Source organism: Macaca thibetana, chromosome 7, assembly GCF_024542745.1.
Source record: "Macaca thibetana thibetana isolate TM-01 chromosome 7, ASM2454274v1, whole genome shotgun sequence".
In the NCBI taxonomy this organism is placed as follows: Eukaryota; Metazoa; Chordata; class Mammalia; order Primates; family Cercopithecidae; genus Macaca; species Macaca thibetana.
Window position 1 is genome coordinate 67,829,789 of NC_065584.1, and position 23,416 is coordinate 67,853,204.

General features: G+C 37.3%; 1 long non-coding RNA gene across 3 annotated transcripts in view; it reads right to left on the minus strand.

The window, feature by feature from the left end:
- The window catches only part of LOC126959618 (uncharacterized), a 504,393-nt gene that overhangs the window by 63,616 nt on the left and 417,361 nt on the right, over positions 1–23,416 (minus strand). The window lies entirely within an intron of this gene.

Sequence of the window (23,416 nt, forward strand, 5' to 3'; positions counted from 1 at the left end):
ATGCTTTCCTAAAAATACCCATTTAATTTACATTTTTAAATAATTTTTCCGGTACTAAACAGTAAGGCAATGTCCTAATCAACTTTGAGCTCAGAGTAAAAGAGTAAAAGAGAAGGGGTACTAGATAAAAATAACCAGCTTTTTGTCTTCCAAATTTAAGCAGGGGTGAAACATGAGACATTCTCAGTGTTTATCTAAGATCCTGTAGGGAGGTATTAAGAGAAAGTTGAGCAATCTAATGGTGCTCAAATCAACTTTTCCACCTCATCTTAGCCTCGTATGTGAGTATACTGCCATACTAAAATGTCATTCAACAGCCTGAATCTCAGAGGTACTTTGAGTTTCCAGCCTCTGCTATGATAAGGCTAGGTCTATCAATCACAAGTCTCTAAACAACACAAAGGCTACGGACTAAAGTAAATATGAAGGAGTCATACAGAAAATGCCAGTTCAAAAAGAAAGTATCTAATTTTGTCTCAATTACGAGAATTCCAGAATGGTCCAGAGGAAGTAGCTGAAGACCACCATCTCTAATAGTTATGAGAAATAAAGTTTCATGACTTTAAAGGGGAACATTTAAAAAATATATATTTAAAATTTGAAATTTTTTTAAAATCCTAAAACTTAAGAACATTATATCAACTTACATTTTTCAATTTACTTGAATAACTGCATTATTAATTCAGTTTTATTTTTAACTAATTGCATTTTATTGGAGAAGATTTATGGTAATAAGGGGAGTAATCATTATGAATGGCGAAGTTATTTTATTTTATTTTATTTTTTGAGACAGAGTCTTGCACTGTTGCCCTGGCTAGAGTGCAGTGGCATGATCTTGGCTCACTGCAACCTCCACCTCCCAGGTTCAAGCATTTCTCCTTGCCTCAGTCTCCCAAATAGCTGGGATTACAGGGGCCTACCATTAATTTTTTTGGTATTTTTAGAAGAGACAGGGGTTTCACTATGTTGGCGACACTGGTCTCAAATTCCTGACCTAGTGATCTGCCTGCCTTATCCTCCCAAAGTGCTGGGATTACAGGCGTGGGCCACCGCACCTGGCTGGAGAAGTTATTCTTAAATTTCGGATTATTCTCAATTTTTCACATAAAAAATGCATATTTAATGTTTTGTCATACCTTTATAGGCCAATTGCATAATGCTTCATGTACATTTCATCAAAAGATGAGTATTTAATGGTATATGTCAAAAACGAATTCATTCCTTCAACTTGGAGTTAAAACATCATCATAACTACAACGATGCCACCATGTGGCAAAAAGTGTGATTTCTTAAACCTGACATTCTGTGTATCATAACTTAAGAAAATTCATACATTAAGAAATTTCAAAATTTAATGAGTGAGGTTGTGCTATTTATTAAAACCTTGCTGTCTGCCTTTGGCTCATTTATTATTCCCTATTAAATCATGTCTTCTCCAAGCTTATCTGCATTGTAATTCATTCAACAATTATTGAACTCTTGACTCTCTGCTAGTCACAGTAGCTAAGCCCTAGAAACACGGGAATTCACAGGTCAAATATTGTCTCTGCCTTCGCTGTGCTTAGACTCTCACAACCTTTTTACCAAACTTGCTTACTTATACCTTTAGTGTTAAAAAAAAGAAAGAAAGAAAGAAAGAAAGAAAGAAAGAAAGAAAGAAAGAAAGAAAGAAAGAAAGAAAGAAAGAAAGAAAGAAAGAGAAAAGATTCCTTCTTAAATCTACAAAACCCAATCCTGTGAAAGATAAGGTATCAAAAGCATCTTTACATTCAGTTCAAACATTCACATTTATTAAAGCATTTCTAATTGTGATCTTTGACCTCCTGGAGAATTGCAAGACAGCTCTTTTGTCAATACTAATGAATCACTGTGTATTTTTTGTATCACTATTAGGCAATTAAAGACACACTGAATAATGCACTTTTAAAAATGGTTTGTGCCCACCTAAATGACATTTCAAAGTGGTATTGATTTAAGGAGTGTAGCAAAAATGGGTCATTTTAGCAAAGGAAATTCTACTATAAGTGGATCTCACTGCACACATACCTAGTACCCTACATATCAAAATATCCAATTTCAGGCACTCAATGAATCTTTTTCATTAAAGTAACTTGAAATTCTGCTATTTTTAGAGTGCCATTATAGTAAACTCCAAATACTGCTGTCAATTATCTAAAGTTCAGCAAAATGGTAGCAACAAAATAGAATCAAAGGACAGAGCCAAAACAAATTCACCTTAAAACTCACAGCCTTGATGCACATAAGTGGAGTATTCCCTGCCAATTAATTCTTGCAAGCTTTATAAAAGATAATTCATTTTCAAATTAATATCCCAGCAATAAGATGGTTAGAAGAGGATCCAAAGAATAATTGTTTGAGAATGACAAAATTAAATGCCACCAATAAACACAAAGACTCTAGGACAAGAAATGTATGCTTCACTTTTTAAAATACCCCCTGGATTACAGGAAAACTTGTCTTTCTCCTGAAGATACTAGGAACTGTATATTTCAGGAAATTGGGAGGGGTTGTTATTCGGAGAAAAAAATCCCTAAACACCGGGGTCTTTCCCAAATCTATGTTCAAAACAACTAAAATATATACACTTTATATAAATCTGTCAAATAACCTGAGAATGAAACAGCCTCCCTTCCATTTCATTTTTTATGTCATTATTTCAATAGTTCTTTTAGTCATCCAGGATTAAGATGACAGAGCGAGCCTTGATTTCTGCTTCTTTACCATCTAGATCTAATATGTTCTGGGTTCTTTGATTTACCCTGGAATTTCTTGAGAAGTAGTCGACAACAGCATAAGTTCAAATACTGTCTCCACTGCTTTTACCTATGTGCCTTGGGTGAATCACTACGTACGTGTTTCAATTTCTTCATCTATAAAATGAGGACAAGAGTACCTTCCTTAGAGAACTGTTGTGAAGATTCCATAAGTGAGTGTGAGAGAAGTATTTAGGGCAGCGTCTACAATACAATAAATTCTGTAAAACACTGGTTCTGATGATTATCCGTCACGGTTTTTCTCTTTCCTCTTGGTCTCCACCCCAAGTCCATCCTTCATCATCGCCTCACACGTATTGTCTACAACGTATTCCTACCTATGCCCAGTTTCTTCCTCCTCCATTCAATCCTGTGTGGGTCCTCATGCCAAGTGATTCTAGCTAAATTACTACTTTTATAATTTTACTTGATGTTCACACTGATATCTCCAGATAGTCCTTATTAACAAACTGCCTACCAGTTTTCTAGTGCTTGGTGAAATCCAATTAAGCCTTTTATAGAGTAATTCTAAAATGAAGAAAGAAGGTAGATGTCAAACTATATAGACCACTCTCTCCCCTCCCATTAGAAAATGCCTGGGACAGCATGTTTTCTTCAATTTATAATTTTTAAATTCATATTTCTCCTACTTAAATTTTTTTCTCTGTAAACATTTCCCTCTAACATCTAAATTTGTCAGTAGTAGAGCCCTCTATCTTTTGCAACTCCTCCCACAATTATTAACAGAATTCTAAGCAAATAAAAGACCTGGAATTGTTGAATATGTAGCAAAATGCAATTCTGAATGAGATGCACATTAATGCCACTAAATATCAAGCTAGCAAGAATAAAGTTAAAATTTTTGATAATCAATCAATGCTATTTCCCCCCACTACATTCCTTGCCCTATTCTCTCCTGTTTTTTGTCTGTTTTTAGTTTCATCTCATTTTTTAAATTTTAAGTTCCAGGATACATGTGCAGGATGTCCAGGTCTGTCACATAGATAAACATGTGACATGGTGGTTTGCTGTACCTATCAACCCATCACCTAGGTATTAAGCCCAGCATGTATTAGCTATTTTTCCTAACGCTCTCCCTCCCCCTACTCTATCCCCCAACAGGCCCCAGAGTGTATTGTTTTCCTCCCTGTGTCCATCTGTTCTCATTGTGCGGCTCCTACTTACAAGTGAGAACAAGCAGTGTTTGGTTTTCTGTTCCTGCATTTGTTTGCTGAGGATAATGGCTCAGTTCCATTCACGACCCTGCAAAGGACAGGATCTCATTACTTTTTATGGCTACATAGTATTTCATGGTGTATATGTATATATTCCATGGTGTGTATGCATCCAGTCTATCACTGATGGGCATTTGGGTTGACTCTATGTCTTTGCTTTTGTAAATAGTGCTGCAATCAACATACGTGTCCATGTATCTTTATAATAGAACGATTTATATACTTTTGGGTATATGCCTAGTAACACTATTGCTGGGTCAAATAGTATTTCTGGTTCTAGATTTCGAGGAATTGGCACAGCATCTTCCACAATAGTTGAACTAATTTACATTCCCACCAACAGTGTAAAATTGTTCCTATTTCTCTGCAGTATCTGATGTTCACTAGCATCTGTTGTTTCTTGACTTTTTCATAATCACCATTCTGACTGGCATGAGATGGTATCTCATTGTGGCTTTGATTTGCATTTCTCTAATGATCAATGATGCTGAGCTTTTTTTCATATGTTCGTTTGGCTGCATGACTGTCTTCTTTTGAGAAGTGTCTGTTCATGTCTGTTGCCCACTTTTTAATGGGGTTGTTTTCTCTTGTAAATTTGTTTAAGTTCCTTGTAGATTCTGGATATTAGACCTTTGTCAGATGAATAGCTTGCAAAAAATTTTTTCCACTCTGTAGGTTGCCTGTTTGCTCTGAGGAGAGTTTCTTTTGCTGTGCAGAAGCTCTTTAGTTTAATTAGATCCTATTTGTCAATTTTTGCTTCTGTTGAAATTGCTTTTGGAATTTTGTCATGAAATATTTGTCCCTGCCTATGTCCTTAATGGTGTCACCTAGATTTTCTTTTAGGGTTTTTATAGTTTGGGGTTTTACATTTAAGTTTTTAATCCATTCTGTTAATTTTGTAAAAGGTGAAAGGAAGGGATTCAGTTTCAATTTTTTTACATATAGCTAGCCAGGTTTCCTAGCACCATTTATTAAAAAGGGAATCATGTCCCCATTGCCTGTTTTTGTCAGGTCTGTTGAAGAGCAGATGGTTGTAGATGTGTAGTCTTCTTTCTGAGTTATCTCTCTTAGTCTATGTGTCTGTTATTGTATCAGCACCATGCTGTTTTGGTTACTGTAGCCTTGTAATATAGTTTGAAGTCTGATAATGAGCTTTGTTCTTTTTACTTAGGATTGTCTTGACTATACAGGGTCTTCTTTGATTGCATATGAAATATAATTATTTTCTAATTCTGTGAAGAGTGTCAATGGTAGTTTGATGGGAATAGCATTGAATCTGTATATTACTTTAGGCAGTATGGCCATTTTCACAATATTGATTCTTCCTATCTATGAGCATGGAATGTTTTTCCATTTGTTTGTGTCCTCTCTGATTTCCTTGAGCAGTGGTTTGTAGTTCTCCTTGAGGAGATCCTTCACTTCCCTTGTTGGCTGTATTCCTAGGTATTTTATTCTTTTTGTAGCAATTGTGAATGGGAATTTATTCATGATTTGGCTCTCTGCTTGTCTCTTGTTGGTGTATTCGAATGCTTGTGACATTTGCACATTGATTTTATATCCTGAGACTTTGTTGAAGTTGCTTATCAGCTTAAAAACTTTGGGACTGAGACAATGGGGTTTTCTAGATATAAGATCATGCCATCTGCAAATGAAGACAATTTAATTTCTTCTTTTTGCATTTGAATACCCTTTGTTTCTTCTTCTTGCCTGATTGCCCTGGCCAGAATTTCCAATACTATGCTGAATAGGAGTGGTGAGAGAGGGCATCCTTGTCTTGTGCCAGTTTCCAAGGGGAATGCTTCCAGCTTTTGCCCATTCTGTATGATATTGGCTGTCTACTCCCTCACTCTTGATGTCAAGGGAGGAATGGAGAACTGAAAAACTCCTTAACAGTTTTTCTAAAATTTTCTTTTTCAAAAAACTTTAGACTCTTAGGGGAATTTAGATGTTTTAAGCATTTGGGATACAGATATATCTGAAATACAGAAATATATTTTGTACAAAATACACACACGCGCACGTGCACACACACACACACACAAAGAGTGGCATTCCCAGTTCTATCTAACTTGATGGAGAAACATTCCCATAGCTCATACTAGAAAAAGGAGGGGGAGAGGAGAGAACAGAAGAGTGTGAATAAACATAATGAACTTTTGCTAAGACCACTCCTGAGGGTCACGTCAAGGCCAGATCCTAAAGAAGGAATGGCTGTATTATTCATAGTCAGATGGAACCACTAACATAGTGTCCTATGTTCAAGGAGCTGCATAGAAGTTGCAAAGATAATAAATGGAAACAAATGGTCAAAGCAAGCAAAGTAATGTTAACCTGGTTGGATAAGGGAATAAACTATGGGCCAAGTAGGCCAACAGGTGGCATTTCAACAACTGAGATTGCATTTATATTTTTTCACAGGCCAACTGTGGTAGTTTTTAGGGTTGCTTCATAAAAAAGGAAGGTATCTTTATCTCACCTTAGGCCAACAAATGCTTATCTAAGTATTCACTAAAAAAGCATTCTCTAAATTATAATCAAATCAAACAACCTATATTCATTTGTATTCTTCACAGAATCAGATCAGATGACTCACTAATAAACTAGCACCTCCTCTTCCATGAGGCAAGGATTCCCTTAACAAATTTTCATCCATTCTCTCCCAAAATAGTGTCAGTGATGGGGAGCTCACTGCCCTATTTGGCTGCAAACATCATGATTCTTCCTCATATTATAACAAAAATTACCTTTCCATAACTTTCCAGTCCAGGGGGCACTTATGAAAGCAGAGTGCTGACCTGAATCCACAGCATATTGCACAGAGAAGACACTCAGTAATTATTTACTAAACAAAGGAGCAAATAAGCAGTAATTGACCTCATTTTAGCGTCTAGAGCTACACAGAGCAAACTTATTCTTCTACGTAATAATCATTTAAGTAATGGAAAAGAAAGCCATAAATGTTCACCCTCTCCTTCAAATCTGGTTAGACCTTATTGGGGAATGAAACTTAACACTTCAGAATTAAATTTTCTTAGGCACGTCTACTTCCTCTAAGCTTCTATGTTAAAGAGCTAATAATTTGTGGGCAAACAATTAAGCACCCTTCTAGAAATATGGTTAAATTAAAAAAAAAAAATTCTGCAGTAAATGATTATACCTCTCTTCAGTTTATCCTTTTTATTAACAAATTATTAATTCAGATTTTTATATATTATCATATGTAATGGGGAGACAAAAGTATATGTTTATACATAAAATATGGGGCCAGGCACAGTGGCTCACGCCTGTAATCCCAGCACTTTGGGAAGCAGAGGCGGCAGGATCACGAGGTCAGGAGACAGAGACCATCCTGGCTAACACAGTGAGATCCCGTCTCTACTAAAAAAAGAAAAAAAAAAAAAATTAGCCAGGCTTGGCGCGCATGCCTGTAGTCCCAGCTACTCAGGAGGCTGAGAGGAGAATTGCTTGAACCCAGGAAGCAGAGGGTTGCAGTGAGCCAAGATCAAGCCATTGCACTCCAGCCTGGGCAAAGAGCAAGACTCCATCTCAAAATAAAAAAAAATAAAATATGAACAAAAATAAAATTATAAATACACATAAATTACATATTAATTATATATTACATAGTATGCTATTATATGAATATTTAAATTATAAATATAAATGTGTACAAAATTATATAAATGAGATATTAATCTAAATTCTGTTAACAAAATAAAAATTTTGAATGACTTAAAGTCAAATTCCAAATAATTACAGTAAATTTAACCTCCTAATGTTTTTTATTGGTAATGAACATTTTGAATCAGATCCTTTTCAAAGTAAAGCAATCCTAAGAATTATTTAAGACATTGATTTTATAGATAAAAACAGGATTCATGGAGGTTTTCTGACACCAAGATTAAAAATATTCAGTAACAAACTGTAACTCAACTCTAAGTCTCCTGAGTACCTGGCCATTTGTATTCCTCCTCTGATATTAAATACGTATTGGAATGCAAATATACTTGCAAAATAGAATTTGGTAAATAGAAAATGTAGCAGGCCATATGACTAGTTGCAAGAAGAATGAACAACTGAAAAGTAAGTTATTTATTCATCCTACTTAATGCGAAAATCATGGGAAACAGCAAGTAGTGTAATGTGGCATTTTCAGCAATCATCTCTAAAAAGTTATCATTTGTCTTAGCAGAGTGAGATGAAGCACTATACACAATCACACTGTAGAAAGAGAAGAATTTCTCACCTGCCAGTGATGATAATATAAGCACAGAGATAACAGAAAAGAAGATATTTTGTGAACATCTATAAGAGTAAAATATTCAGTAGCAGTGCATTAATCAATACCAATTGGAGATAGCGAGCAAGTAATGCATACTTTATTTAACCACTTAACATTTGACTCCAACTACCATGGATTCTTACAGTTAAATAAACTTGGCACACTGCATAGATCATATATATAATATTTCCTTGTATGTGCAGTAGACTGTTTCAAGTTAATATATTTGCAGGCAACAATCCTTTACATTTTGCTATTGCTTGTTACAAGCCAATTCTAGGGCATCCATATTCAGCAATCAAAAGGGAGAACAAAATACGGACAATTTTAATCCCCCTTCAAAGCAGTTTAGTAAATATTAATGTTTATTCATGAATTTAAAAAGAGAATATTTGCCTGAACTGCTGATTGTTTAATTTTACAGTTTAAGGTGCAAAAAAGGGGCCCCATTCATATCTCTCAGTGCAAGGCTCAAGCACTCATGTACATGTAAGTTCCAACTCCCTCCCCTTTATGCATCCAGGGATTCCTGTGTACTATACGCTTATTGGAGAATGTGCAAGTGTTTGGGGGAGAGGGTGGAAAAGAATGAGGTGGGGATGATGGGGAGAGATGGCACCCCATGAGGATGTATTGAAGAGGAATGCCTGCTAAGCAGAAGCTTTGTTTGGGGTTATGTCTCAAATGTAATTACTCAACAAAATATTCTACACTGTAAATAAAGGCAATCAGGTTCCACTTCCTCTAGTCAATGAAAAAAGACTTCCCTTCAAAATTTTGACCCGTGGGTTAAATATTCTTTTGATTTTTGGACTCTGCCACGCTATATGAAGCTACCCCAGGGCAGGGATCAGAATAAGTTACTGTTTCTGTTTCTGTTGGCTATGGTGCAGAAATGGGACATGAAACTGAACCACCTATGAAATGAAAGCTAGGGAGAGGCAGCAAGAATTGAGCTTTCTCCCAGAGATGTGGGGCTTGTAGAGCAATAGCACCGCTATTGGTAAAACTAACTGAAATATCTGAGTCCCAGAGATTGAGCCTGGGTCTTCTATTCTTACTGATTCCTAGAACATTTCTAGATATAGCAGTCCTTTAAAGAAGGAGGTTATAGATATTAGTGTCATTTGTCAAATATTTCTGCTTCTGTGCCACTGGCGACATGATAGGATGGTATTTTCTGCCTCTTTTGTGGTGTGGAGGCACCACATGACTAGTTTTGGTCAATGAGATGGAATGAGAGTGATGTGTATCAGTGCTAGGAAAAAAGCATTCATTTGGCAGTGCAGTGCCCTTCGAGTTCTTTTTCTTCCTGCCAAGATGACCAGGAACATTTGGGAATGGATAGACATGTAGAAAAAAAAAAGGGAGAAAAATTGTGTTATCACTGTAAGACATGGGGGCTCTTTGTTACTGCTGCATGACATAGCCTTCCCTTATTGAGGGATTTTTTTTAATTGTAAGCTCACTTGAGAGTGCTCCATACCTCAGAAGACTTATGCACCCAGAGACTAACCATTTCTTCGAATTCACACACACAGCCATTTCCTAGATTCAAGGCAACATATTGAGGGCTCAGGACAGCTTTTTAACACGTGTCACTACTCTCCTTAAAACCACTTACTCTCCTTAATCTTAATTCCAGACTCAGAGTTAGAACTACCCCATGGGTCCAATCTTTCCCTTTGCTCATGGTTACATCATTTCAGGGAACCCACTGTGCCTCCCCACAGCAGAACTTTTTCAGAAACTCCCTTAAACATAATGATGGAGGGGCAGAGCAAGATGGCTGGATAGAAGGCTCCACCAATTGTCCTTCCAACCCTGGGCAAGGACACCAATTTAACAACTACCCACACACAAAAAAAGAATCTTCATAAGAGCCAAAAATCAGATGGGCACTCACAGTACCTGGATTTAACTTCATAGCTCTGAAAAAGGCAAAGAAGAGGGTAGAAAAGGCAATCTTGAATTGCTGATGCCACCCCTCTCCCATCCCCTGATAGTGACCATGTGGTACACGAAGAGAATCTGTCTGCTTGGGGGAAGGAGAGCACAGTGATTGTGAGACAATGCATTGAACTCAGTGCTGACCTGTCACAGCCAAAAGCAAAATGTGGCTGAACTCAGCAGACTCATGTCCACAGAAGGAATATTTAAACTGGCCCTAGCCAGAGGGGTGTCACTCATCCTGGCAATCAGAACTTCAGTTCTTGCAAGCCTCAACACCGTGGGATAAAGCACTCTGAGGCTCTAAATAAACTTGAAAGTATGGGTCAAAGGATCAATTAAGAAAGAAGTTAAAAAATTTCTTGAAACAAATGATAACAGAAACACAACATACCCATACCTATGGGATACAGCAAAAGCAGAACTAAGAGGGAATTTTATAGCTGTAAGTGCCTATACCAAAAAAGAAGAAAACTTCAAATAAACAACCTAATGATGCATCTTAAAGAACTAAAAAAGCAAGAGTAAACCAAACCCAAAAATAGTAGAGGAAAATAAATAATAAAGATCAGAGCAGAAATAAACAAAATTGAAATGAAAAAAATAACAGGAGATCAATGAAACAAAGTTGTTTTTTCAAAAAGATTTAAAATATTGACAAACTTTTAGCCAAACTAAGAAAAAAAAGGAGAAGACACAAATACATAAAAGCAGAGTCCCTTCAGTAAGTGGTGCTGGGAAAACTGGATATCCATGTACAGAAGAATGAAACTAGACTCCTATCTCTTGTCATATACAAAAATCAAATCAAAATGAATTTAAGATGAAAAGAGAGACATTACAACTGATACCACAGAAATTCAAAAGTTCATTAGAGACTACTATAACTACATGCCAATACACTGGAAAATATAGAAGAAATAAATAATTCCTAGACACATACAACCTAACAAAATTGAACCCTGAAAAAATTCAAAACCTGAACAGATGAACAACAAGTAATGAGATCAAAGCTGTAATAAAAAGTCTCCCAGCAAATAAAAGTCTGGGACCCAATGGCTTCACTGCTGAATTCTACAAAACATTTAAAGAAGAACTATTATCAATTCTACTCAAACTATTCCAAAAAATCACAAGGAAGGAATATTTTCAAACTCATTCGACAAGACCAGTCTTACCCTGATATCAAAACCAAACAAAGACATATCAATAAAAGGAAACTACATGCTAATATCACTGAATATTGATGCAAATATTCTCAACAAAGTACTAGCAAATGAAATTAACAATAAATTAAAAAGATCATTCATCATGACAAGTGGGGTTTATCCCAGGGTTTTAAGGATGGTTCCGCATATGTAAATCAACTATTGTGATACATCATGTCAACAGAATAAAGGACAAAAATCATATGATCATTTTATTGATGCTGAAAAAGCATTTGATAAAATTCAACATACCTTCATAATAAAAACCCTCAAAAAACTAGGTATAGAAGGAACATACCTCAACATAATAAAAGCCATATATAACAGACCCATAGCTAATATCATACTGAACTGGGAAAAAAACTGAAAGCCTTTTCTCTAAGATTAAGAACATGACAAGGACACCCCTTTTCATCACTGTTATTCAACATAGTACTAGAAGTTCCAGCTGGAACAATCAGACAAGAGAAAGAAATAAAGGGTATCCAAATTAGAAAGGAAAAAGTTAAATTACCCTTGTTTACATACGATGTGATCTTATATTTAGAAAAATCCAAAGTCTCCACCTGAAAAAAAACTATTAGAACTGATAAACAAATTTAGTAAAGTTGCAGGGTATGAAATCAACATAGAAAAATCAGTAGTATTTCCATATGCCAACAACAAACAATCTGAAAAATAAATCAAGAAAGAAATTCCACTTACAGCTATGAATGAAATTTAATATGTAGGAATTAATATGCTAAGAAATGAAAGATCTCTACAAAGGAAATATAAAACATTGATGCAAGAAATCAAAGAAGACACACACAAAAGGGAAAAATATTTCATTTTTTGTGGATTAGAAGAACGAATATTGTTAAAATATCCATAATACCCAAATAAATCTATAAATTTGATGTGATCCCTATCAAAATACCAATGGTATTCTTCATTGAAATAGAAAAAAAATCATAAAATTTATACCAAACCACAAAAGACCCAGAATAGCCAACACTATTCTAAGCAAAAAGAATAAAATTGGAGAAATCACACTACCTGACATTAAGTTATACCACAGAGTTATAGTAACCAAAACAGTGTGGTATTGGCATAAAAAGAGACATAGATCAGTGGAACAGAATAGAGAGCCTAGAGATAAGTCAATACATCTACAGTGAACTCTTTTTTGACTAAGTTGCCAAGAACATACAGTGGGGAAAGAAGAGCCCCTTCAGTAAGCGGTGCTGGGAAAACTGGATATCCATGTGCCGAAGAATGAAACTAGACTCCTATCTCTTGTCATATACAAAAATAAAATCAAAATGGATTTAAGACTTAAATCTAAGACTTCAAACTATGAAACCACTAAAAGAAAACAGAGGGGAGAATTTCCAGGACATTGGACAGGGCAAAAATGTCTTGAGTAATACCCCACAAGCACAGGCAATCAAAGCAAAAATGGATATATGAGGTCACAAGTTTAAAAGCTTCTGCACAGCAAAGGAAACAATAAACAAAGTGAAGAGACAACCCACAGGATGAGAGAAAATATTTGCAAACTACCCATGTGATAAAGGATTAATAACTAGGATATATAAGTAAAGAAACTCTACAGGAAAAGAAATCTAATAATCTGGTTAAAAATGAGTGAAAGATTTGGAAAGACGTTACTCAAAAGAAGACATACAAATGGCAAACAGGTATATGAAAAGATGCTCAAAATAATTGATCATCAGAGAAATGGAAAGTTAAAACTACAATGAGATATCATCATACCCCAGTTAAAATGCCTTATATACAAAAGAGGCAATAACAAATGCTGGTGAGGATGTGGAGAAAAGGGAACCCTTATAGACTTTTGGTGAGAATGTATATTAGTGCAACTGAGAGGTGACAACGTGCTAGCAGCCCTCATTCTCGGCACCTCCTCAGCCTCGGTCAAGCCGCGACCACTCTGGCCACGCTTGAACAGCCCTTCAGCCTGCCACTGCACTGTGGAAGCCCCTCTCTGGGCTGGCCAAGGCTGGAGGCGGCTCCTCTGCTTGTGGGGAGGTGTGGAGGGAGAGGCACCGGCGGGAACCGGGGCTGTGCAGTTGCGCTCACAGGCCAGCATGAGTTCTGGGGGGCGCGGGTGCGGGCTCCACGGGCCCCACACTGGGAGCAGCCAACAGGCACCACTGGCCCAGGGCTGTGAGGGGCTTGGCACCCAGGCCAGCAGCTGCAGAGTTTGCGCCAGGTCCCCCAGGACTACTGGCGCTGGGCTCAAATTCTCACCAGGCCTCAGTTGCCTCCCAGCAGGGCAGGGCTCAGGACCTGTAGCCCGCCATGCCCAAGTCCCCCCACTCCACCATGGGCTCCCAAGAGCCCCAGCCTCCCTGATGGGCACTGCCCCCTGCTCCGTAGTGCCTGGTCCTATGGACCTCCCAAGGGCTGAGGAGTGCAGGCAGGGCTCGGGACTCATGGGCAGCTCTGCCTGCAGCCCCGGTGTGGGATCCACTGGGTGAGGCCAGCTGGGCTCCTGAGTCTGGTGTGGACTTGGGGAACTTTTATGTCTAGCTAAGGGATCCTAAATGCATGAGTCAGCACTCGGTGTCTAGCTCAGGGTTTGTAAATACACTAATCAGTACTCTGTATCTAGCTAACCTAGTGGGGACTTGGAGTACTTTTATGTCTAGCTCTCTGTGTCTAGCTAAAGGATTCTAAACACACCAATCAACACTGTGTCTAGCTCAGGGTTTGTAAATACACCAATCAGCACCCTGTGTCTAGCTCAGGGTTTGCAAATATACCAATCAGTACTATGTATCTATCTAACCTAGTGGGGACTTGGAGAACTTTTATGTCTAACTAGAGGATTGTAAATGCACCAATCAGCACTCTGTCAAAACAAACCAATCAGCTCTCTGTAAAATGAACCAATCAGCAGAATGTGGGTGGGGCCAGATAAGGGAATAAAAGCAGGCTGAGGAGCCTACTAGTGGCCACCCTCTTGGGTCCCCTTCCACACTGTGGAAGCTTTGTTCTTTTGCTCTTTGCAATAAATCTTGCTGCTGCTCACTCTTTGGGTACACACTGCCTTTATGAGCTGTAACACTCACTGCGAAGGTCTGCAGCTTCACTCCTGAAGCTAGCGAGACCATGAACCCACTGGGAAGAATGAACAACTCCAGACCAGGAACCCACCAAAAGGAAGAAGCTCCAGACACATCTGAACGTCTGAAGGAACAAACTCGGGACACACGGTCTTTAAGAACTGTAACACTCACCACGAGGGTCCGCGGCTTCATTCTTGAAGTCAGCGAGACCAAGAACCCACCAATTCCGGACATACAACCACTATGGAGAATAGCTTGGAAGTATCTCAAAAACCTAAAAATAGAGCTACCATATGATCCAGCAATCCCACTCATAGGTATATATCCAAAAGAAAGGAAATTAATATATGCAAGAGATAGCTTCACTACCAAGTTTATTGCAGCACTACTCACAATAATCAGAATTTGGGAACAACCTAAGTGTTCAGAAGATGAATGGGTAATGCAAAAGTGTTATGTATACACAATAGAGTACTAGCCAGTAATAATAATAAAAATAAAAAACAAGATCCTGTAATTTGCAACAACATGGATGGAACCAGAGGTTATTATGTTAAGCAAAACAAGCCAGGCACAGAAAGCCAAACTTTGCATGTTCTCACTTGTTTCTGGGAGCTAAAAATTAAAATAATTACACTCACAGAGATAAAACACAATTGCATTGTTTGTAACATAAAGGATAAGTGCTTGAGGTGATGGGTACCCCCTCCACACCAAAAAAAAAAAATCATACTGATGGATCTCCCTTAGCTGTCCGAGAGCTCTAACAACATTTAGAAGAGTTAGTTTCCATCAGTCTAGAGAAAAATACTCTTTTCCCTCATGTAGTGTTCCTACCAGATAAATTTTAGAAAAACTAAGGGATCTGTACCAACAAAAATTTCTAGTAGTTCAATCATCTATAGCTGTTTTCTCTGACTATACAAGAACAGCTCCTTATGTTCAAGCGAGAAAAAAAATTTATGATAGAATACTTAGTAAAGTTCTAATTATGTATGACCTTACCTTTTTTCTAGTTCATTTTCATGCACAAATTTCAGCCCAAACTTGACTAAACATACAAGGATATTAAAGTTGTTTGTAGAGGTATCTGCACATGTGCATGTGTGCATAGTGTGTTTTCCGGCTCTTGGTCTTCCCTACACAATGATACCATGCACAATTACAAAATTAAAAGGGTATGAAAAATTGCATATTTTTTTCAAGTTAAGAGGCAGCAAAAACCTGACATGAACTAATATAAGGCTATTTATGGTGCTTTTTATCTTAATAAGAAATATGAATATTCATATTTTACTGCAGAAATAGTAATTAATCTAGCTACAGAGCCCACTGGGAACATTATGTAATATATAGTTCTGAACCGCATTACCTTTTAATAATCTGAAACCCAGCTGGTCCTAAGTTACAGATAATGGGTTGTAGGCCTCTACATCCTCTGACAACTCGCATCCATCAGGCCGTTTTCACATCAACAGCAGTTCTCTATTAAATCTGGTACACCCATTAAATCTGACTACGATTGCATACGTGTACTCTGTAAGTCTGACTATTAAAATTCCTGAGATAATCCACTGCGTGTGAGCCCTGATAGATCCATTTCACAAGCAGAAGGACTTCAGGTTGTATGTGTATGATAGGCAGAATAATGATCTCCAAAAGATGTCCATGTCCTAATACTCAGAACCTGTAAATATGTTACCTTAAATGGCAAAAGAAACTTCACATATGTGACTAAGTAAGGGATTCTGAGATGGAAAATTACCCTGCATTATCCATTGGTCCAATATAATCATAAGGGTCCTTATAGGAGGGAGTCAGGAGAGTCAGTCGGAGAATGAGATGTAAGGACAGAAGCAGAAGTCAGAGAGAGACAGATTTGAAGATGCTACACAGCTGGCTTTAAATATAAAGGAAGGATTCGCAAGCCAAGGTACGTAGACAGCCTCTAAGAGCTTGAAAAGGCAGGGAAACAAATTCTTCCCTAGAGCCTCTAGAAAGAACGTAGGCCAACCAACACCTTCATTTTAGCCCAGTTATACTAGTTTTAGAATTTTGGCCCCTAGAACTGTAAGAGAATAAATTTGTGTTGTTTTAAGCTACTAAATTTGTGATCATCTTTATTAATAGGAAATTAATAGAGTAGAACAGTTAGGATACAAATACCAACATTAACCCTTAAGATTTAGCCAATCTAAGTCAATAACAGACCTTTTCTCTGAGGCATAAAAAAATAGTTCCCTCTAGAATTTACAGGTCCTTCTTCTGATTTGAAAGGGGGAGAAAAAACATATTAGAAACAACATGAAAGTTTCTTCATTTTTTTCTTTTCTTGATTGGAAACTTGAAAATCAAGGTTTACATGAAATCAGAAATGTTTTACACTTTTTATTACTTGATAATTCAATCTATAGTCAATAATATAGAGGATCTAATAATTCAGAAGCTCAAGAATAATTATATTAGAATACTGAAAATCATAAATATAGGAAATACAATAAAGGCACTATTATACTATATTCTAACAACTGTAAATGGTTTACAATTGTCTTATGTAATACTTCTATGATTGCAAAATAAAACCGCAGCTCTTTTTGTTTTAAATTCTCCCTAAATTCCGAGAATATTATACTTAAACAGTATGATATTCCAGATAGCTTCGGACATGGGGAATAGGTGTCTAGTTTATGTGCTCATCCGTGCAAGTCTCTGTGGTTGTCTGAACCATTGCTTTGTTTCAGCTCCTGGTTTCTACAAATATCTGACGAAGGAAAAGCTGATGTCTCAGAATTATGACAGTTTGTAAGAACTCATTCTCCCAGGATCAAAAGCAATTTTTTAAAAAATCTCACATAGATGTTAAACAACTGTATTTAAAACTACACAAAAGGAAAATGATTTGGTTAATACAATTCACTTTAATCTTCCAACTTTCTTCATCATTCAGCTTATAACTGGTAATTTGAGGGGAATTGTCTTCTTTCTTAAAAAATAAAAAAGAACTCCCATGCTTAGTGAGCAAAAGCAACAGGACATGGAAGTCACAAATTTGATCTACCTCTTGGTATTCCCTCTTACTGATTTCTACGTCCTGGGTTGCTTCGTTCCCTTCAGCACTGACAAACCCAGCTGGTACTCCAAAGGGGTGCTTTGTTAGATGCTATATTCATCTGCTCAGGCTATGATAACAAAGCACCACAGACTTGGTGGCTTAAACAAGAAAATTTTATTTTTCACAGTTGCGAAGAAGTCTAAGAGGTTAAAGTGTCAACAGGTCTGGTTTCTCCTGAGGCCTCTCTCCTTGGCTAACAGATGGTCACTTTCTATGTTTTTTCTGTGCACACACATCCCTGGTATCGCTTTGTGTGTCCAAATTTCCTCTTCTTAAAAGAACACCAATCAGATTAGAATAGGGCCCACCTTAATGGCCTATTTTACCTTAACCATCTCTTTAAAGACTCCAAATATAGTCACACTCTGAGGTACGAGGGGTAAGAGCTTCAACATAGGAATTTGGGGAGGGTGGCACAATTCTGTCCCTAATGGATGCTGAAGCAGAAAGGGAAAAAGAAAGTAAAAATGGATCAAAGAGTTAAAACAATTCAACTTAGACAAATGTAAATTATTTTCATTGTTGCTTAATTGTTTTTCCCTAACTGGCCCTTAAAACCTGGCCTATCCCATACTCCTGACACAGAGAAAAGAGAATTTCAATATCTTAGCTTCCAAGGGTCAGTTCAGAGACACCAGCTTCACACCATAAATCTTTCTTCACAAATCCCAGGAGGCCTCACACAGAGAATATCTCTAGGACCTAGGAGCCTTTCAGTCACTATGATGCCTCCATAATCCAAGAAGGATTCTAACACTAATGCCCAATAAATGTCCTCCCACCCCTAATTTCTGGTTTCAGGGACAAGTCTCTCTCCTAAGTAAACAGCAGGTCTATAAGGACTTTATCCTCAGGGTGTGACTCAGCCTACTTTGTGGAGAAATATGTCTTATTGCAATACCAGGCTGGGTAATATAGCAAAAATCCCTTAATCATACAATAAAAAGTATGCATATCGGAGAATTGTACAGGTGCAGATACAAGCACAAGCAAGGCAGCAGCTTGACTGTCATCATAATAATTCAAATACAAAAACTGAAAATTCACCATTACAAGAATGTGCTGTAAAACTAGTCGCTATGAAGTAGAATTCAACATACGATGGTTCTCTTCAAATCTATTCCAAAACCTTTAGTTACAGAGAAAATCATTAGAAAGTGGTGACTTCATGCCAGAATTCTAAGTTCATTTCTAACTTCCTCAACTGGAGTTATAGTGAGATCATGATATATAGACAATGAGAATCCATAATTCATAATCACAGCAGGTTCCTGCCAATGCCATCATGTGTTTGTTTGTTATTTGGTTTATTTGTATCACCTTACATGATATTTGACAGCGCATTTAAATAATAAAAACCATAATATTTGCAAATATCATTTTCTTTAGTTATTTCTTTATAACATCAAAATAATCAAACAATGTTCCCTTTTGTCTGTTTCTCTTTAGCATGTTCAAAAGAAACAAAGGAAAAATATCTTTTTAAATTATAAAGATTCTCCTAATCAATCAGGTATAAAACTGTAAACATAATATAATGAACAAATTTCTGTAGGCATTAAAATCTATTTTTTAAAATCTCACACTTAATAGTTTTTTTTTTTTTTTTTGAGACGGAGTTTCGCTGGACTTCAGTGGCGCAATATCGGCTCACTGCAACCTCCGCCTTCCAGTTTCAAGTGATTCTCCTGCCTCAGTCTCCCAAGTAGCTGGGATTACAGGTGCCCACCACTATACCCAGCTAATTTCTGGATTTTAGTAGAGGCAGGGTTTCACCACATTGACCAGGCTGGTCTTGAACTCTTGACCACATGATCTGCCCTCCTCGGCCTCCCAAAGTGCTGGGATTACAGGCATGAGCCTCTGTGCCCAGCCACTTAATAGGATTTACATAGATTTTTAGAACTAAGAAGACATCCAAATGGTACTGAAAAAAAAAAGTCTAAAATATTGTGAATTTTTCAGTGATAATTTTCTTAAACTCAGCCTATATCCATGCCATAGAATTAGAGAATCCCAAGAGCTAGAAACCAATTTAGTTGTTCCAGTCTAATCTCAACACAATAGGAAAATCCCTACTATGGAATCCCTAATACATTTTATTCCGCAGCTACCTGAATGTCACCAATGTTGCAGAGCTTGCTTATTTACAAGCAACCTGCTACATCACTAGAAGATAAATATTAGGAAGAAAAATAATTTTTGTTGAACACTTACTATATGCTACAGTGGGCTTCAAACAGGTTTCAGTTTTGCAAGTCAGAAAGAGATATTTGATGACAACATGAGAAATAAAGACTTTCAAGTTCAGTTAGGCGACTAATTCCAAAGCATACATGATGATGAATGTTTGAACCAAGTATATTAACAAGAGAGATAAAAAGTGTGTGGTAGATGTGGAAAGCAGTTTAAATAGAATTAGCAGGACTTGGTGGGGTTTCCACTCAGTACAAAATAACTCTGAGCAATTTTACTTTTAAAAACATGTCTGAGGCCGGGCGCGGTGGCTCAAGCCTGTAATCCCAGCACTTTGGGAGGCCGAGACGGGCGGATCACGAGGTCAGGAGATCAAGACCATCCTGGCTGACACGGTGAAACCCCGTCTCTACTAAAAAATACAAAAAAAAACTAGCCGGGCGAGGTGGCGGGCGCCTGTAGTCCCAGCTACTCGGGAGGCTGAGGCAGGAGAACGGTGTGAACCCGGGAGGCGGAGCTTGCAGTGAGCTGAGATCCGGCCACTGCACTCCAGCCTGGGTGGCAGAGCAAGACTCCATCTCAAAAAAAAAAAAAAAAAAAAACAACAACAAAAAAAAACATGTCTGAGTATGAGATAGAATTGCTCTGGATATCCAACTAACTCCAGCCATAAGTTAACAACAATGACTGTAATAATTACACTAGACGACATTTATTGGATGTCTATTACACACCAAGCACTCTTCTAATCACCTTTTGTGTGTTTTAAAATTGAATCCTCACAACAACTCTATGAGATAAGTCTGTTATATCCTTTGTAGGCCAAGGGAATTGACATACTGAGAGGTAAATAACTTTTGAGACTACTCAATAAGTGGTAAAGTCAGAATTCAAAGCCAGGTAATCGAATTCTACAGTCTAAGCTATAGCTGAGGACCAGGGTGAAGGAGACTATTTCAGACAGACAGGGATAAAAAATAAAGATCGTACTGAAGAATACATTTAATTCTCATTTCCCCTCCTCTCTATATTTTTTATTCTTTTTTCTCTCCAGTTCATTGTCTGTAGGGACACAGAATGATAGTCTCTTTCTTACACATCTGAATGACTGGTTTATTTCTAAAGACTTCTCTTTAGGGAAGGCTGTCTCAAAAGAAACATTACCATTTATTTTCATGAGAATGCAACAGGCATAAGTGATTATATGCTGTGAAGACTTTTAATAATTTCAAAGCAAAATGCTATCATTCAAATGAAGTTTTTTTAAATATTGTTAGACATTAACATTTAAGTATTAGATTTCTGATGCTCTTATTTTTTCCATTTGTTCATTATGATTCAAGTTATTTAGGTTTGGGTTATTAAGACATATACTTCTAAGAAATACTGCACTTATTCAAATAAATATATTCATTGTTCACATGGTACTTCATAAAAGTCAAAGAATTATTGAGATATAAATGATCTTATAGATTATCAAATGTTCCCTAGTTATGTGGCAAACAAAGAACTGAGCAGTTATGTATCAAGGGCTTTGTGCAAATTTCCAAAGAACAGCAGAGGTGGAACAAGCACCTAGACCCTTCAACCAGCAACCTGTGTTGAGAAAGGAGTCTTAAAATGTCATCTATAATGTTCTTGGCCAAGTGCTTTTCCTGCCCATGCTTCAACATCCCTGGTTAGGAACTTTTCACCTTCCATAGGGGTAAAGTGCCAGCCTAATAAAATAGGCTCCAGGTGGACCTTTCTAACCTCTCTGGCAAACCACTCACCTTTTGAGTTCTGATTGTCCATTTCAGCAAGCACTTATTAGATACCTATAAAGATAACAGAAATGTATGGGGATGAAAACAGTGCTCCTGCTTTGGGTACTTGATGAAACAGATGTATAATGTGGTGTGTAAAGTGCTATACTGGGTCCATGTGGAAATTATTATAGCAGTGACTAGAGGTTTAGAAAGCTTCCCCAGTCCCGTGGGATAGTATTAGAGAGTGAAATCTTCCCTCTTGTTTATTCCTTCTAATTAAGGGACTTGACCTTAGACCAGTGAGGCTGTGTTGATGACTTATGTTGGGTAACATTGAGGAATGTAAGATGAGGACAGATGTTTCCCAACGAATCTCTGAGTAAAGGAAAGTCAAGATCTTCCCCCAATGTAATGGAACTTCCATTTCAATCCCATTTAAGTCCCTTCCCAACATCTATCAGAATTATAATTGATGATAATGAAAAATCCCGAATGAAAGCTGCCTATAAATGTACAATCCTGGATTTCCTAAAGTACTAAGACAAAAATCAGAGAAATGAAAAAGTCATAGGTCACAGAAGTTGCTTGTATGTCTTGGCAAAAGGTCTAGACAAGATTCAAAAACTAACATATGTTTAATGTTTGTATTTTAGCAGATTCAGGCAATAGACTTCCAACTACTAAAAATGTCTTGCCATATGCTATGTAAAAAGCCAAGTTTTTATAATCAGTTGAGCTGGATTTTAATCCCAGATCTACCTACAACTATTATATAACCTTGGGATAGTTTTTAAATCTATCTAAACCCCAAGTTTTATTCTTATCTGTAAAATTAAAATAATAATATAAAAATCACCCATTGTTTTAAGATTAAAATAAGTAGTATGTGTAAAATTGCTGACACTGGGGTGGTAAATTAAAATTATTTCTTTTTTTGTTTCCCCAACCCCTACTCCCTTGCTTCAATGGTAAAAGATCTTACGTTTGCTTTTGACTTAACCAATACAGAAGATAACTTAATTCCTAGAATGTACAACCCCCAACACACAACAAGGATCATGCATCCTTGTAAGTACACACCACTAACCAGAGACACACATTGCAAGGAAGATTTACAAAATTCAAGTCATGGTCCTCTGCCCCTAGAGGCTCAGATCCTGATGCCTAGGGCCTCCTCCAGCCAGCATTAGCAGTAAATATAAGGCTTTTCACAACTACCTTAGAACTTAAGGTCCAGCAGCACATATCAGGCTAACGCTAACCTCAGAAAGTGTTACAGCGTCTCTATTCATTTCCATCACACGCTTCTCTTGGAAAACTCATAGTTAGCCAAACACATCTTGCTCTGATTCTGGATACCCTTATTGAACACACAGCAGCTCCCTCAAGTATCCACATCCATAAAATACTTTGGGCACCCCTCTCCACCTCGTTAACTGAGCCTGTCACTGATCATCTTCCTCTCAAAACCTTCCATTATGCTTTCTGGAGAACTTATTCTATGGTCATTATTTACACTTTAGTGAATGTTGCTTTCACCTTCTGGGCTTATATGCAACCTAGGGGGTCTGCTTCACAGCAGCAGTGCTAAGTGGAAGCTGCTTCTCCATATCCATGTCTCCCTTTGGGAAATGGTTGTAGAGGCTCCTTTCTCTCCTCCTGGGTTCCTATGCAGGTCCACACTGAATGTGTGGCCCTAAGAAGAGTTATTTAATCTTGGCAAGACCCAGATTCCTCATTTGTGAAGTGGAAAAGATTATGGTAGCTATCTCTGAGATTACTCTTATAACGCAATGAAATCATGTATGTAAAGCAATTTGATCAACAAATGACA